The following is a 15195-nucleotide window of genomic DNA, read 5'->3' on the forward strand; positions in this document are numbered from 1 at the left end:
GGGGCTGCAACCGATCCTAGAAATGGGATTTTAATAACCAAGTGGAGCAGATCGCAGCGTTGGCCTTTCGTGTTGAGGTGCAGGACCACAGGTTCTGCTCAGTACAGCTATGAGGGGTGAGGCTTCAGGCCTTGGCTTGGGAGTAGAAAAGAACCCTGATCCAAGTGAAAAGGTTGTAAATCACAGTCGCAGGATGATGCGAGACCTCCGTGTTTAGTGCTGTGCTGAAGGCCTTGTCCTCTTAACAGTCTGCTGCTGGGGAAACATTTGAGCTTATGCCTGACATTTTAGCCCTGCCAAGTCCATCCCCATGTCTTAAAATTGATGGATAAATCGTGTGATTGCAGACCTGGCCAATGCAGATGGCGCAGAGCAGGGTGTCCTTTGGTTGTTAAAAGCTTACGCTGAGGTGGTTAAAGGAAATATTAATCAAGTTGAACAAGGAGCAGATGTTTTGTTTGACATATTGAATCTTACACAAATAATCCAAGATGATGAGATGGGTACTACACCAGCAACTTTAATTCAGTGACGTAGCCACTGGTGGGCCTGGGTGGGCCAAGGCCCACCCACTTAGGGCTCAGGCCCACCCAACAGTATCACATGTTTAGCGGTAGCTGGTGGAGATCCCAGGCTCTGCCAGCTGAAGACTTTCCCCCGATAGTAACAAAATTCTACTCTCCACGATACTGGCACCTGCACATGCTCAGTTTTCAGCGCATGCCTGCTGCAGACTGCCAAGGTGGAAAGAAGCATTTTCCTGCCAGCTGAGATATTTTTTTGGTGGGGGTGGGGGAGAACATTTGGTGCCCACCCACTTCTTTCCTAGGCCCACCCAAAATCTGTTGTCTGGCTACACCCCTGCTTTAATTGTAACATTTGTTTTGGAACCAGACCGCGATTGGATCCTGAAACAATTTTTTCGTCACAGGGATGAACTCTTTATGAACAATAAGATTAGAATATTTCCTGACATTGCAAGAGCAAGTCAAAAGAGACGTCAATTATTTCTAAAACTTTGACCCCGGGGTCCTACAATTGGGTGGGTTATTTTGCCTCAACTTTCCCTGTAAATGTCTATTGAAAGTCAATTCGGTTAAATATATTTTTAGGACCTACTCATTTGAGTTCTTTTTTTAGACTCAAGGGTTGCTACAACTCCTAATCTACAGCCAGCAAGTACCATCATCATCGTTGACTCCGTAATCGTTATTGATAGGGCACTTTAAGTTCTCTTCTTTATTTCATTAGTGGAATATATATTTCATGGAATTGTACCTTGTTTTTTTCCCCTAAATTGTGGGCTAGAGAATGGAGGGGGGGGGGAGATTTTCCTTTGTTTGTCATTTGAATATCTGTATAATTTGAATATTACTTATCTCTCTCTATCTTTCATATCAAGAGGTTTCTTGAATTATTGTAAATACTTATAAAAACAAAAAAAACGTGTGATTGCAGACCTGGCCAATGCAGATGGCACAGAGTGTCCTTTGGGAGTTAAAAGCTTACACTGAGGTGGTTAATGGAACTAAAGGTTTCTATTTTGGTTATTGTGTGCTGTTTTTTTTTTTTTTCTCTCTCTCTCTCGTAGGCTGAATTGCTCTTTGTGTATCTTCCTTTAGTCCTGATTGACAATTGCCCCTTTGCTTTCTGCTATCCTGAATGTGCTGCCACACAGCAGAATTCCAGAGGGGTTGCAGTTGTCTCCCCCTGTGGGTCAGGTGTGGTAGTGCTGTGAGCAGATTACTGCAGTGTCCACCCTGCTAACATTGGTCCCTCTGAAGAGGTAACACAGGGAGTCTTAAAGCATCTCCTGGCTTCCTGACGGAGTGGAAAGGAGCACCAGCAGTAGTCAAAGAATAGTGTCCTGCTCGCCCACAGCTTCCAACTCTCCCAGTTTAGGAAGGGCAGCCAAGGAGACCGGTGCATTCAGGGATCAGTGGAGAAAGCTGTGCATTAAGAAACACTGACTTCGATACTTCTACTGTGAGCTTTCTGCAATAAAACACTGCCGGGATGTAGTAATTAATAACATAGTAGATGACGGCATGCAAATTACTTGCCATGTTAGAACCACAGCAGTAATCTGCAGCTTTTTACAAAACTGTTTCTCTTTCTGTCCATGCATCAGTAGTGACTGGCTCGCACTGATGAGGAGGGGGACATTAAAGTGAAAAAAAACAAGCCACTGGATCTTGCATCCTTGACCCAACTCCCTGCCTTAAAGAAATATATATCCCTGGTGTCTAGCACCATCTCCCTCCTCCTCTGACTTAAAAGTAAAAAGTCCTTTGGGTCTAGCGGGTACCCTGCACCCCCCCCCCCCTCCACTTCAGGCCCCAGACCTCTGCCATGGAGTACCTCTGAGAAGCTGGAACGATGCCCGTTCGCTCATACCTTGACACCACCAGCTTGGAAATGACAGCACCGGTATCCTGGAATGTATCGTGTAGGGGTCAGTAGCCACTGTTTTCCAACATGGCAACACTGAGGCAAGAGTGGATGGGCCTTACTTCAGCTTCTTCAATCTACACTGTAGGGGTGGCTTCCTGCATTGACCCACTAGGTTTGCATTACCCAGAAATGGGCCCAAAAGAAGACCTAGTCTTGGTAAAGTGCACGTAACGCACTCTGTCCAGCACTAAATGTAACGTAAAGAAGATAATACAATGATTGTAATGTTAAATACCAAAGAATGTAACATCTATTAATGGAGAAATGGAAGCCATATTGAACCGAAACCTGTTTTTGGATAATTGTGGGATATAAGAATAAATAAATATTGGGAAATTAAGAAGAAAGAAAGATGAAGGAGTCCATATTCAGCAATCGAAGTGCACTGTACCCTCTGTACTCTCAGCAGTACGAGCACACTGTACCCGTAAGTGGAGAAGAGAGATCTGCTTTCAGCAGCAGAGAAAACTGTTAAGTACCTGCTACGCGTCTGACTAAATGGATACTTATCTCTTTGCAGTTGTGTTGAAATGCTGACGCGTGAATAGTAGCTATAACTACGCTTTGTAGTGAAATTCAATCACTAAACGTACCTTGTTTTCCTACATTTATGCCAGCCAAATTCACAGTCAGTTCTACGTACAATCATTGCAAATTGTTTTCAAAAGTCCCAGGTAATCTCTGTTTCTGAATATCACTCTTAATAGGTTTTCATGATACTGGTACCACCACATCAGAATTTGGGGATCCTGTGCCGATTCCTTTACCCCAGAACTCCCTAGGTTGGATCTCACCTATCCAGGTACTAGTGCAGTTTCCATGGTCTTTGGGATCTGGGCCCATTAAAAAATAAACATCCCAAAATAGCCGTGGACAGAGCTCAAAAAGGTTGGGAAATAAGATAGGTTTCTGCCAGGTACCTGTGACCTGTCTTGGCCACTATTTGGAAAACAGGATACTGGACTAGATGAGACCATTGGTCTGACCCAGTATGGCTACTCTTATGTTCTTATAAGCATGTGCCCCCCATCATTACCCCACGCGGCAGGAGTTGTAAACACCGATAGGGCAGATGCTTCCAAGGGACTTTTCCAAGGGAGGGGGCCAGATGAAGAGGAGAGCTGATGAAAGGGCAGCGTCACAGAGCGAAGGGATAGGGGTACCAAGGAGCACACATTCCTATGAGGGGAAAGGGGAGGTGATGTGCCAAATCCTGCAGCCAGTCTCTTAACTGTGCTTTGTACCTGCTGTCAGAAGCAGCTCGCTGGATCTAACAGCTCGGAGCATGTTTCAAAGGTATTACTTGTGTTTTTTCGAAAATATTCCATTTTCTAGAAGTGACAGACTCTATATGACCCATCCAAAATGTCCCTGTGGCAAAGGGGAAGAGGCAGGGAAGGAATTCACGAGGGAGAATCAAACTGCCAAAATTTAAGAAAACATGCAATGGTCACAGAAGAGGCTAAATTAGGAAGAAGCGAAGGGGGTGCCAGAAGTGAACTGGTGTCTGGCATTGTGAGGTGAAGTAAACTAGACTGAGGTCCTCTGCCCTCGTGATTTCCTTCGGGCAGTTTATTTATTTATTTATTGCATTTGTATCCCACATTCCCCCACCTATTTGCAGGCTCAATGTGGCTTACATAGATTTGTTGACCTTGTCATAAGATATCAGCTACAATTAGTAATGTGCAGCGATCAGGTAGGGAGGAGGGAAGAAGGAAGGGATTGATTAGGATAGTTGTATAAGGTGAGCTTTCGTGATTGAGTGGGTTGGTGAGGCGACTTAGTGAGATTATAGATGTTCATTATAGGCCTTGTTGAAGCACATCTCCCCTCATTCTGTGTCTCTGCAGATTACGGTTTATTAAAACTTTATCATACCACATCTACCAAACCTAAGTGGTGTGCAATCTGTTAAACTGAAAATGAAACAAAGAAAAGAATGCCGATATTAAAAATAGGACAGAACCAAAATCAAACAAGAACAGACGTATAGCTCAAGCCAGTTGCTCAGAAGTGACTCTTCACCCCTTGGTAGCTAATTGGAAAAAATGAGTGTTAACCAGAGACTTGAATTTAGGGAAAGACTGTTAATTAGTATGTAAGTGAGAAGGTCATTCAACAATTTAGAAGACAAAACCCCCCCCAGAATTCTCAAAGTCTGGTGGACTCAACCCCCTGCTCAAGTTGCCCCACTTAAGGAATCCTGTTCAGAAGGAATGGATCCTAAGGAGCTTAGCCGAGATTGGGTGGCAGAGCCGGTGGCGGGAGGTGGGGATAGTGCTGGGCAGACTTATACGGTCTGTGCCAGAGCCGGTGGTGGGAGGCGGGGCTGGTGGTTGGGAGGCGGGGCTGGTGGTTGGAAGGCGGGGATAGTGCTGGGCAGACTTATACGGTCTGTGCCAGAGCCGGTGGTGGGAGGCGGGGCTGGTGGTTGGGAGGCGGAGATAGTGCTGGGCAGACTTATACAGTCTGTGCCAGGGATGGTGGTTGGGAGGCGGGGATAGTGCTGGGCAGACTTATACGGTCTGTGCCCTGAAGAGCATAGGTACAAATCAAAGTAGGGTATACACAAAAAGTAGTACACATGAGTTGTCTTGTTGGGCAGACTGGATGGACCGTGCAGGTCTTTTTCTGCCGTCATTTACTATGTTACTTGGATTATTGTGTTCAGTTTTGGAGGCCGTATCTTGCTAGGGGTGTAGAAAGACTTCAAGCAGTTTAAAGAAAAGTGACAACATAATATGGGGTTTCAACCAAAAGATGTAGGAGAAGAGACGAGCTGAACATTTATACCCTCAGGAAATGCGCAAGAGAGGGGTGATATGATACAGATGTTTAAATATCTGAAAGGTATTAAAATGCAAACAAATCTTTTCCAGAAAAGGACAGCGGTAGAACTAGAGGATATGAATTGAGGTTGAAGAGGGGGTTGACTTAGGAGAAATGTCAGGAACTACTTTTTCACGGAGAGAGAGTGGTGAAGACAAAAATGGTAACAGAATTTAAAAATGCAAGTGGTAAACATAAGTGATTCCTCTATGGAAAGAGAATGGAAGCAAAACTTAGTTGTGGTTAGACAGTAAGTCCAGTCATTGGGAGATTAGTCCACTTCCAACATAGTAACGTGAACATAGTAGATGACGGCAGAAAAAGACCTGCATGGTCCATCCAGTCTGCCCAACAAGACAAACTCATATGTGCTACTTTTTGTGTATACCTTACCTTGATTGGTACCTGTCATTTTCAGGGCACAGACCGTAGAAGTCTGCCCAGCACTAGCTGCCTCCCAACCACCAGCCCTGCCTCCGTTCTCCGGTTATGATTAGACACAATTGGATGGGCTGGAGTGAGGTTTTGATGGCAACTCCAGTAGTTGGGGACTGTTTAAGACTTCTACAGTCTGAGGCCTGAAAATGGCAAGGACAGATCAAGATCAAAAATATATACGCTATATTGCATCCTTATGCTATGAGTTTACCTTGTCGGGCAGACTGGATGGACCGTGCAGGTCTTTATCTGCCATCATCTACTATGTTATATTTGTAGATGGTTTATCTTTCTGTACATTTGGTTTTTCCACCTGTGAGGTTTACTGGAAAAGCTCACGCAGATTGTAAAGATAACTGTTTAAAAGAAAGAACAGGGCAAACAATGCACCTTCTCTCATCCTTGAAGTCACTCATCATTAGCTGAAGCTTTCGTCAGAGCATTGCTGAGAGACAAAGTTACTGCTACGCATTGCTGCATCCTCTCCAGATAAATGTAGCCTCTCCCTTTCTTCCCTTTTAGAATCCAGGCCCCGTCTCTGTCTCTTCAACCTTCAGCTATTTCCTTTACCCTCCCGTACCAGCCAAGTACTATAGCACCCTCCAGTGGATGAAAGCAGGAAAGTCGTCTCAATATTCAATTCTTAGCATGGAAGGGAGGGACTGCATAGAGCAGGTGGTTCCCAAGCCCAGTCCTAGAGGGTCACATTCCTTGCAGTTTCTCAGGATTTCCACCGTGAATATGCTTGAGATCTATTTGCATAGAGTGGAGGCAGTTCATGCAAATTTATCTCATACATATTCATTGTGGAAATCTTGAAAAGCTGATTGGGTTACAGCCTTCGAAGACGGGGGTTGGAAACCCCTGTTCTAGAGTAGGGTTTCCCAAGTCCAGTCCAGGAGTACCCCTTGCCAGTCAGGTTTTCAGGATATCCACAATGAATATGCATGCACCTCCGCCATTATATGCAAATCTCTTTCATGCATATTCCTCCCCTCAGCATCAACCTAATTTTTGAGACCACCGAAACATACCTGAAATACCCACATAAATGGATAGGAACAATGTAAACCTCAATTTCGCCAATTCAGCCCATTCCGCCCCAAACATACTGTAAAAACAGACCACGCAATCTTTGATCATTTGTACTAAGTGCTCTGCATCAAACTAATTTGAAATCTGTAACCGTCTCTCTTGAAACGTGCAAGCCGCATTGAACCTACCAATGGGTGGGAAAATGTGGGATACAAATGCAATAAATAAATAAATTGCAGCAGGTCAGTGATTCCCAAGACTGTCCTGGGTCTGCAAATCTATTTCATGTATGGAACAAGCTACCCATGAGAATCAGACATATCACCAGCTTCATAGAATTCAAAAGAGAACTTAAAACATTACTCTTTTTATATGCCTACAGCTGGGGAGAAACCTGAGCGACTGTCACTAAATGTTCAATGTAAGATACGCGGAACTGCATCGTGTTTCAACCTATTCCTGTGATTTTCCTACAATGTTCATTTACTGAATTATGTCTTCTGTTTTACTATGACTGTTCTTATTGTAATCTGCTTAGAACGATGGATAATGTGGAATATAAGTTTTAATAATAATGTATACATATTGCCAACTGAGTGGATAGCCCGTAGGGAGTAGAAACCATGAGAAGAGATCTCAAAAAAAAATAGAAGAATGGTGAAAGTTCTGGTAGTTAAAACTTAATGCCGAGAAGTACAGAGTGATGCAATTGGGGTGCAGAAATCCAAAGGAGATGTACGAGATAGGAGGAGAGAGATTGATGGGCACAGCTCAGGAGAGGGACCATGGGGTGATAGTGTCTGAGGATCTCAAGATGATGAAACAACGTGACAAGGCGTTGGCCATGGCCAGAGGGATGCTAGGTTGCATAGAGAGGGGTATAACCAGCAGAAGAAATACCTGATACCCCTGTACAAGTCGTTGGTGAGGTCCCACTTGGAGTATTATGTTCACTTTTGGAGGTCATAAGGATGTAAAAAAGACTTGAAGTGGTTTAGAGAAAAGCAATGAAAATGGTATGGGGTTTGCGCCACAAGACGTATGACGAAAGACTTGATGAACTGAAGATTTACCCTAGATGAAAGGAGAGATGGGTGATATGATACAGACATTCAAATATTTGAAAGGTATTAATATACAAACAAACCTTTTCCAGAGATTGGAAGATGATAGGACAAGAGGACGTGAATTGAGGTTGCAGGGGGGACTGATTCAGGAATAATGTCAGGAAGTACTTTCACTGAAAGGGTAATAGATATCTGGAATGCCCCTCCCACAGGAGGTGGAGACGCAGTAACGGAATTAAAAAATGTGTGGGACAAACACAAAGGAATCTTGTATAGAAGGTGTGGAACCAAAGAAGCTTAGCAGAGATTAGTTAGCAACACCAGTAATTGGGAAGCAAAGGCAGTGCTGGGCAGACTTCCACAGTCTGTGCCCTGATCATGGCTGCAGAAATTTGGATGGGCTGGAGAGGGGCTTCGATGACAGCTTCAGTAGCTGGAGAATCAGGTCAGTGCCGGGGCAGCCTTCTATGGTCTGTGCCCTGGAAGTGGCAGGGACAAATTGAGATCAAGTATACATAAGTATCACATCATACCTTTTCTTGTTGAGCAAATGGATGGACTCTACTAACCTATAAATGTACTCACTCTGCTGCTCCCCAGTATCTCTCCACACTCATCCTTCCCTACACCCCTTCCCGTGCACTCCGCTCCATGGATAAATCCTTCTTATCTGTTCCCTTCTCCACTACTGCCAACTCCAGACTTCGCGCCTTCTGTCTCGCTGCACCCTACGCCTGGAATAAACTTCCTGAGCCCCTAAGTCTTGCCCCATCCTTGGCCACCTTTAAATCTAGACTGAAAGCCCACCTTTTTAACATTGCTTTTGACTCGTAACCACTTGCCTCCACCTACCCTCCTCTCCTCCTTCCTGTACACGTTAATTGATTTGATTTGCTTACTTTATTTTTTGTCTATTAGATTGTAAGCTCTTTGAGCAGGGACTGTCTTTCTTCTATGTTTGTGCAGCGCTGCGTACGCCTTGTAGCGCTATAGAAATGCTAAATAGTAGTAGCTGCCGTCATCTACTATGTTACTATGACCTTAGAGAGGTTTTGTGATATTTCAACAAACAGCATATAAGATGCAAGTGGTCAAATCCGTTTGGTGTGTTGTTCACAATTAACAGAGCTTCACAGGGAGCCAAAACTGCAGAGGAGGCTTGGAAGATGCCGTGAGAGGAGGGGTCCTAAATTTACCAGAGGGGACTGATAAGCCTCTAAGTAGAAGGGACAGAAGGACCCACCCTGGTGACAATGAGTGAACTACTGGTGCAATGTGACTGCAGTGAGTCCAGAGACAGCCCATTTTCACCGCTGCAACATTTGGGGGACTGGCAAGGAGGGTGAGTTAGAGTGATGTTGGACCCACGCTGGCATAGGGAGGGCAAGGGGGATGAAGAGATGCTAGATCCAGGTGCAATGGAGGGGGATGGAGAGAAGCCAAACCTACCAAGGGGTTTTGTGGGGAGCAGAGTGTAGAAAGGAAGAGCAAAAGAGACCCGGACCAAGGGGGAGGGGAAGAGAGGAATTCTAGACTGGGGGGAGTGACGGAAGAGATACTGGACCAACGGAGGGCAAGAGAATGAGACACCAGACCATGGTGGGTGGGGGTGCAAGAGGAAGGAAAGAGAGAGAGAGAAGAAAAGCTGGATATGGGGAGGGACAGGAACACAAAAGAGATGCTAGCTATGGAGGGAACATTGGGACAAGAACACGGGGGGGGGGGGGCAATACTGGACACAGGGGAAAGATAAGGAGTGGGACACAAAGGGGATGCTGAACAGAGTAAGAGAGACACAGAGGCGAGATGCTGAACAGAATGGATGGGGACACAGAGGAAAGACGAATGGCAGATACAGAAAGAAGAAATGTTTGAAAGGGACAGAAAACCCTGGAGAGAGAAGTCAAAACAGGGAAAAGCAAAGCAATACTTAGACACAATGGCAGAGAAGAAAATTTATTTTCTGAATTTATTAATTGTAATAGGGATGGTCTTACCCTCAGTTTTGCCAATATGCAGCTTTTGGATCTAGTGCATCAAGCCATCAATATTTATTTGATATCTCAAAAGGTGTGAAAAAATGTGCCATCTCACTTGGCCATGAGGCCATCCAAATCAAGTTAACTATTGATGGCTTGATGCACTAGGTCCAAAAAAAGCCACAAATCAGCAAAATTGAGGGACAGCCCACTTGTCCATAAGACCATCCATAGGTCAGCTGTGGAAAATGTGCATTATTTCTCTCCCCCCCCCCCCCCACCCCACACTAGCTTGGGGACCCATCTCAATTTTCTGCCTGGGGCCCATTCATAGCTACGCCACTGACCTGGCAGCTTTTCCTCTACTGCTGACCTACAAGTCCCTGCGCCTTTCAGATGACGGATTTACAGGGGATGTAATGTTACCCAGGGCCAGAACTTCTGTTAGGTAAACTAAGTGGCCACCTGGAGTGACAAAATAGTGGGCAGCACCTGTGTTCCTGTTCTTTCTGTGCTGAGGCTCTGCTCTTTCCCTCTGACCGCTGATTGGGAGGGTGGATTTCATACTGGACACTGGAAAGGAGAAGTCCTGCCAAGTGGCAGACATAGAAAGCGATTAAATCGGATACGATCCTGTAAAGAAGTGTTGTTAAGGAAAGGCAGACATGGCCACTGAATGCCTGCACCGGACTAATCTGCTTCTTTTTCTGGTTCTCAAGACAGCAAAGTAGCCCAAATACATCCAACTCAGCAAAGAAAAATGGGAAGAAGACCAAACTCCACAGGCACAGCAGAAAGAGCAGTACAAGCTTCCCCCCCCCCCCCCCCCCCCCACACACACACCAAAATCCTATCCTCTCTGCATTTCAAGAACAGAGGAGGGAAAAGAGCCATTAATCTGTTAAACCCATCTTCCACCAGTCCCAAATGAGCCAGAGAAAGGGGCCAAATCCCATTAGTTTACATTCTTCGGATAAGCAAGTTCTGCCTGACAACATTTGCTGAATATTTATGAATAAAGTATTGTGGTTCTACAATGATTCCCAAACCTGTCCTTGGTATGCAAATCTATCTCATGCATATTCATTGTGGATATCCTGAAAACCTGACTGGCCAGGGTTCCCCCAGGATAGGTTTCAGAACCCCTGAGTTAGACTAAGGTGACACTTCCTACCTGTTTGTTAACCTTATTTTTGATTTATCTATATCAAGGGTGGGCAACCTTGATTCTCGAGGGCCACAACCCAGGTGGGTTTTAAGGATTTCCCCAATGAATATTTATAAGACCTGTTTAATCTCATGCATATTCATAGTAACATAGTAAGTGATGGCAGATAAAGACCTGAACGGTCCATCCAGTTTGCCCAACTGTCACATTCATTATCAATTCATGATTAAATCAACAATGAATGTGATGTAAAGTACTTGATCAATGGTTAAATCCTGAAAACCTACCTGGGTTGCAGCTCTCAAGGACCGAGGTTGCCCACCCCTGATCTATGTGATTGTGTTTATCAAGAGCCATTGCTGTGGGAGACCCTGTTAGAATGTCTGTCTGGGAAACTCAAGATGTGAGCTGAAGGGTGACCTGAGAAACATCAAATGAGCAATGCTAAGTCAGACTAAGGGCCAGCGAGCCCAGCATCCAGTTTCTATGGCCAGTCTGAGCCACAGGAACCCGCAGAACCGAAAAGGTAGCTCTATTTCCTACAGTTCATTTCCAAGGATAAGCAAAAGGTTTGCCAAGGCTACCTTACTACTAATTGTTTACAGACTTTTCTTCCAGGAACTTGACCAAATCAGGCTATGTTTTCACTCCGCCAGAATACAGAGATGCAGTAGTAACGTATGTTATATCATGTGTCACATGACAGACCCTGGCTGCTGCAAAACTGCTTATTCCAACCTCACATGGGCGCAGTAAAGCTGAGCGCTGAAGTCATCACAGGGCGGACAGGACCCTGAACAGAAACTGCTGAGGGAGCCCCTACAGCCTGTGCCTCCTTCCACTTCGGGCACACTTGGGGCCCCTGTGACCCCTAACACTGGCCCTTAGTCATGAAAATACCAGCTTTGTCCATGACTCTTATTGACTCCCCCCTACCCCATCATTTATAATGGTACCGGAAGATTGGAGGGTGGCCAATGTAACGCCAAAGGGTTTCAGAGGTGATCTGGGAAATTATAGATTGGTGAGTCTGACATCGGTGCTGGGCAAAACGGTAGAGACTGTTATAAAGAACAAAATTACAGAACATATTCAAAAGCATGGATTAATGAGACAAAGCCAACATGGATTTAATCAAGGGAAATCTTGCCTCACCAATCTACTACATTTCTTTGAAGGGGGTGAACAAACATTTGGACAAAGGTGAGCCAGTCGATATTGTGTATCTGGATTTTCAAAAAGAATTTGATAAAATACCTCATGAAAGACTCCAGAGGAAATTAGAAAGGCAAGGGATAGGAGGTAGTGTCCTATTATGGATTAAGAACTAGTTAAAAGATAGAAAACAGAGTAGGGTTAAATGGTCAGTGTTCTGAATGGCGAAGGGTAGGCAGTGGGGTTCCCCAGGGGTCTGTGCTGGAGTCACTGCTTTTTAACATATTTATTAATGATCTAGAGATGGGAATAACTAGTGATATTCAAAGTTGTTAAATCACGAAAGGATTGTGAAAAATTGCAAGACCTTGCAAGACTGGGAGACTGGGCATCCAAATGGCAGATGATGTTTAATGTGAGCAAGTGCAAAGTGACGCATGTGGGAAAAAGGAACTTGAATTATAGTTACGTGATGCAAGGTTCCACGTTAGGAATCACTGACCAGCAAAGGGATCTAGGTGTCGTCATTGATGATACGTTGAAACCCTCTGCTCAATGTGTGGCAGTAGCTAAGAAAACAAATAGAATGTTAGGAATTATTAGGAAAGGAACAGAAAACAAAAACGAGGGTGTTCTAGTGCCGTTATATTACTCCATGGTGTGACCAGACCACACCTCGAATACTGTGTTCAGTTCTGGCTCTTCAGCTTGCAGAGGAGACAGCTGAGGGGAGCTATGATAGAGGTCTATAAAATAATGAGTGGAACAGGTAGACGTGATTCACTTGTTTACTTTTTCCAAAAATACTAGGACTAGAGGGCTCATAATGAAACTATTAAGTAGTACATTTAAAACAAACTGGAGAAAATATTTCTTCACTCAATGTGTAATTAAAACTCTGGAATTCATTGCCAGAGAATGTGGTAAAAGCAGTTACCTTAGCAGAGTTTAAAAAAGGTTTGGATAATTTCCGAAAAGAAAAATCCGTAAGTCATTGTTAAGATGGACTTGGGAAAATCCACTGCTTATTTCTAGGATAAGCAACATAAGGTGTATTGTATTATGTAACCTGGATTGGCCACTGTTGGAAACAGGATGCTGGGCTTGATTGACCTTTAGTCTGTCCCAGTATGGCAACACTTATGTACTTGGGATTCTGAATGGAATCTTGATACTCTGGGGTTCTACATGGAATGTTGCTACACTTTGAAATTCTGCATGGAATCTTGTCACTCTTTAGAATTCTAGAATCTTGCTACTCTTTGGGGTTCTACATGGAACGTTGCTACTATTTGGGTTTCTGCCAGGTATTTGTGACCTGGATTGGCCACTGTTGGAAACAGGATGCTGGGCTTGATTGACCTTTAGTCTGTCCAGTATGGCAATACCTATGTACTATTTTTACATTATTTGATGAAAAGAGTTTTGTACCTCTTTTAATACACAGACGCACCTGATGGGTGGAGAACCTCCGATACAGATAGAGCCTAAGGTTTCGCCATCTCTATATTGAACATGATGTATTTCTTGACATGCTTCTGGGCCCTTTCTAAGGTCTTTCCTGTGGAAGGAACCAGAAGGTTCCAAAAGCTAAGCACCAGATCTTTCACCTCCTCCTTTCTGTTTGGGTTAACCTTCAATTCTGTGGACACATGTGCTATTTTGTGCTTGGATTCATAATCGAGGGACAGGCTTAGCTAGCGGAGCTTCCAAAACCCCTTTAGAAACATCTCTGTTTTGTCCTCAGGAGAGCAATAAAAATCAGATTGAAGGAGGGGAATTGAGTGCTGAATTGTCTGCTCAGCCTGGTCCTTGTTTGTCAACGGAGGGCAGAGGAGATAAGAGACCTTCCTTGAAGGCCAGGGACAGGGTCCTGGGGATGTGTGTACAGGCTGGAAGAAATGCTGCTCTCTCAGGCCTCTCACCTTCAGGGCCCCCGAGAGGAGGGGCAAAATATCCCGGGCTCGGCCTCCAAGGGGGCCCCGGCGCTAGGGTCTGTCTCTCTCCTGCTGCTGTCAGAACCCAGGTGATTGCATTAATACAATAACCCAGTCCCGTCACACACACGAGCAGGAGACACGGGGGAGGAGCAGACACACAAACGCAGGAGGGTAGGGGCAGGCGGGCGGCCTGAGCGAGGGGCGGCTGCGGCAGCAGCAGCTGTGTTCCAGGTGGGGGTGGGTGGCGGCTGCGGCAGCCCTGCCCCGGGCCGGTTCTGTCTCTCGGCAGCACTGTTCACCATTCTGTTCACTGGCTGCCTCAGTGCTTTTTAAATCAGTTATACTAGCAAACATTTTAGACCCTTAATTTGATAAACCAGCCCAGCAAAATCTTTATTTTTTAATTAATTCCTCAACAGCTTATGGAAACTCCAATGCTCTTGATTTAATTAAAAGTAAGGATGCAACTTCGCTGATCATCATTAGAACCTCCCTATGCAGGAATCACAAACACAGCACAGACGAGCAGAGTTTCAATACAGCCTCATGCAGGTATCACGCTAATACAGGTAAAGCATGAACACAGCACAGACAGCCGAAACTCAGATGTTCAGGTGTTATTCTGATACAGGTGAAGTGAGAACACAGCAGAGACAGCTGAAGAGCTCCTTGCCGGTGTCATAATCTTCAGGGTTTGAGTGACAACTGCCTTTCCAAATCTATTTGGGATTTAGCACATTTCTTTCATGGATTGCTCATTCCCTTATGAGGATCTTAAGAGACTGGGCATCCCAATGGCAGGCGACGTTTAATCTGAGCGAGTGGAAAGGGATATATGTGGGAAAGAGGAACCTGAACTATAGTTACGTGATGCAAAATTCCACACTAGGAGCAACCATGTAAAATCTGTGAGCGACACCCCTAAATTGTATGAGCAATCGCTCATGTGCTCCACTTAGAAGGACACGCCCAGCCTGTCAGGTCTTCAGGATATCCCTAATGAATATGTACAAGATAAATTTGCAGGCATATCCTCCATTCTATGCAAATCTCATGCAGATTGTGGGTATCCTGAAAACCTGGCTGGTTAGGCGTGTCAGGGAGGACTAGGATGGCTCAGAACAGGG

The sequence above is a fragment of the Microcaecilia unicolor genome, chromosome 13 (assembly GCF_901765095.1).
Source record: "Microcaecilia unicolor chromosome 13, aMicUni1.1, whole genome shotgun sequence".
NCBI classification, from domain to species: Eukaryota; Metazoa; Chordata; class Amphibia; order Gymnophiona; family Siphonopidae; genus Microcaecilia; species Microcaecilia unicolor.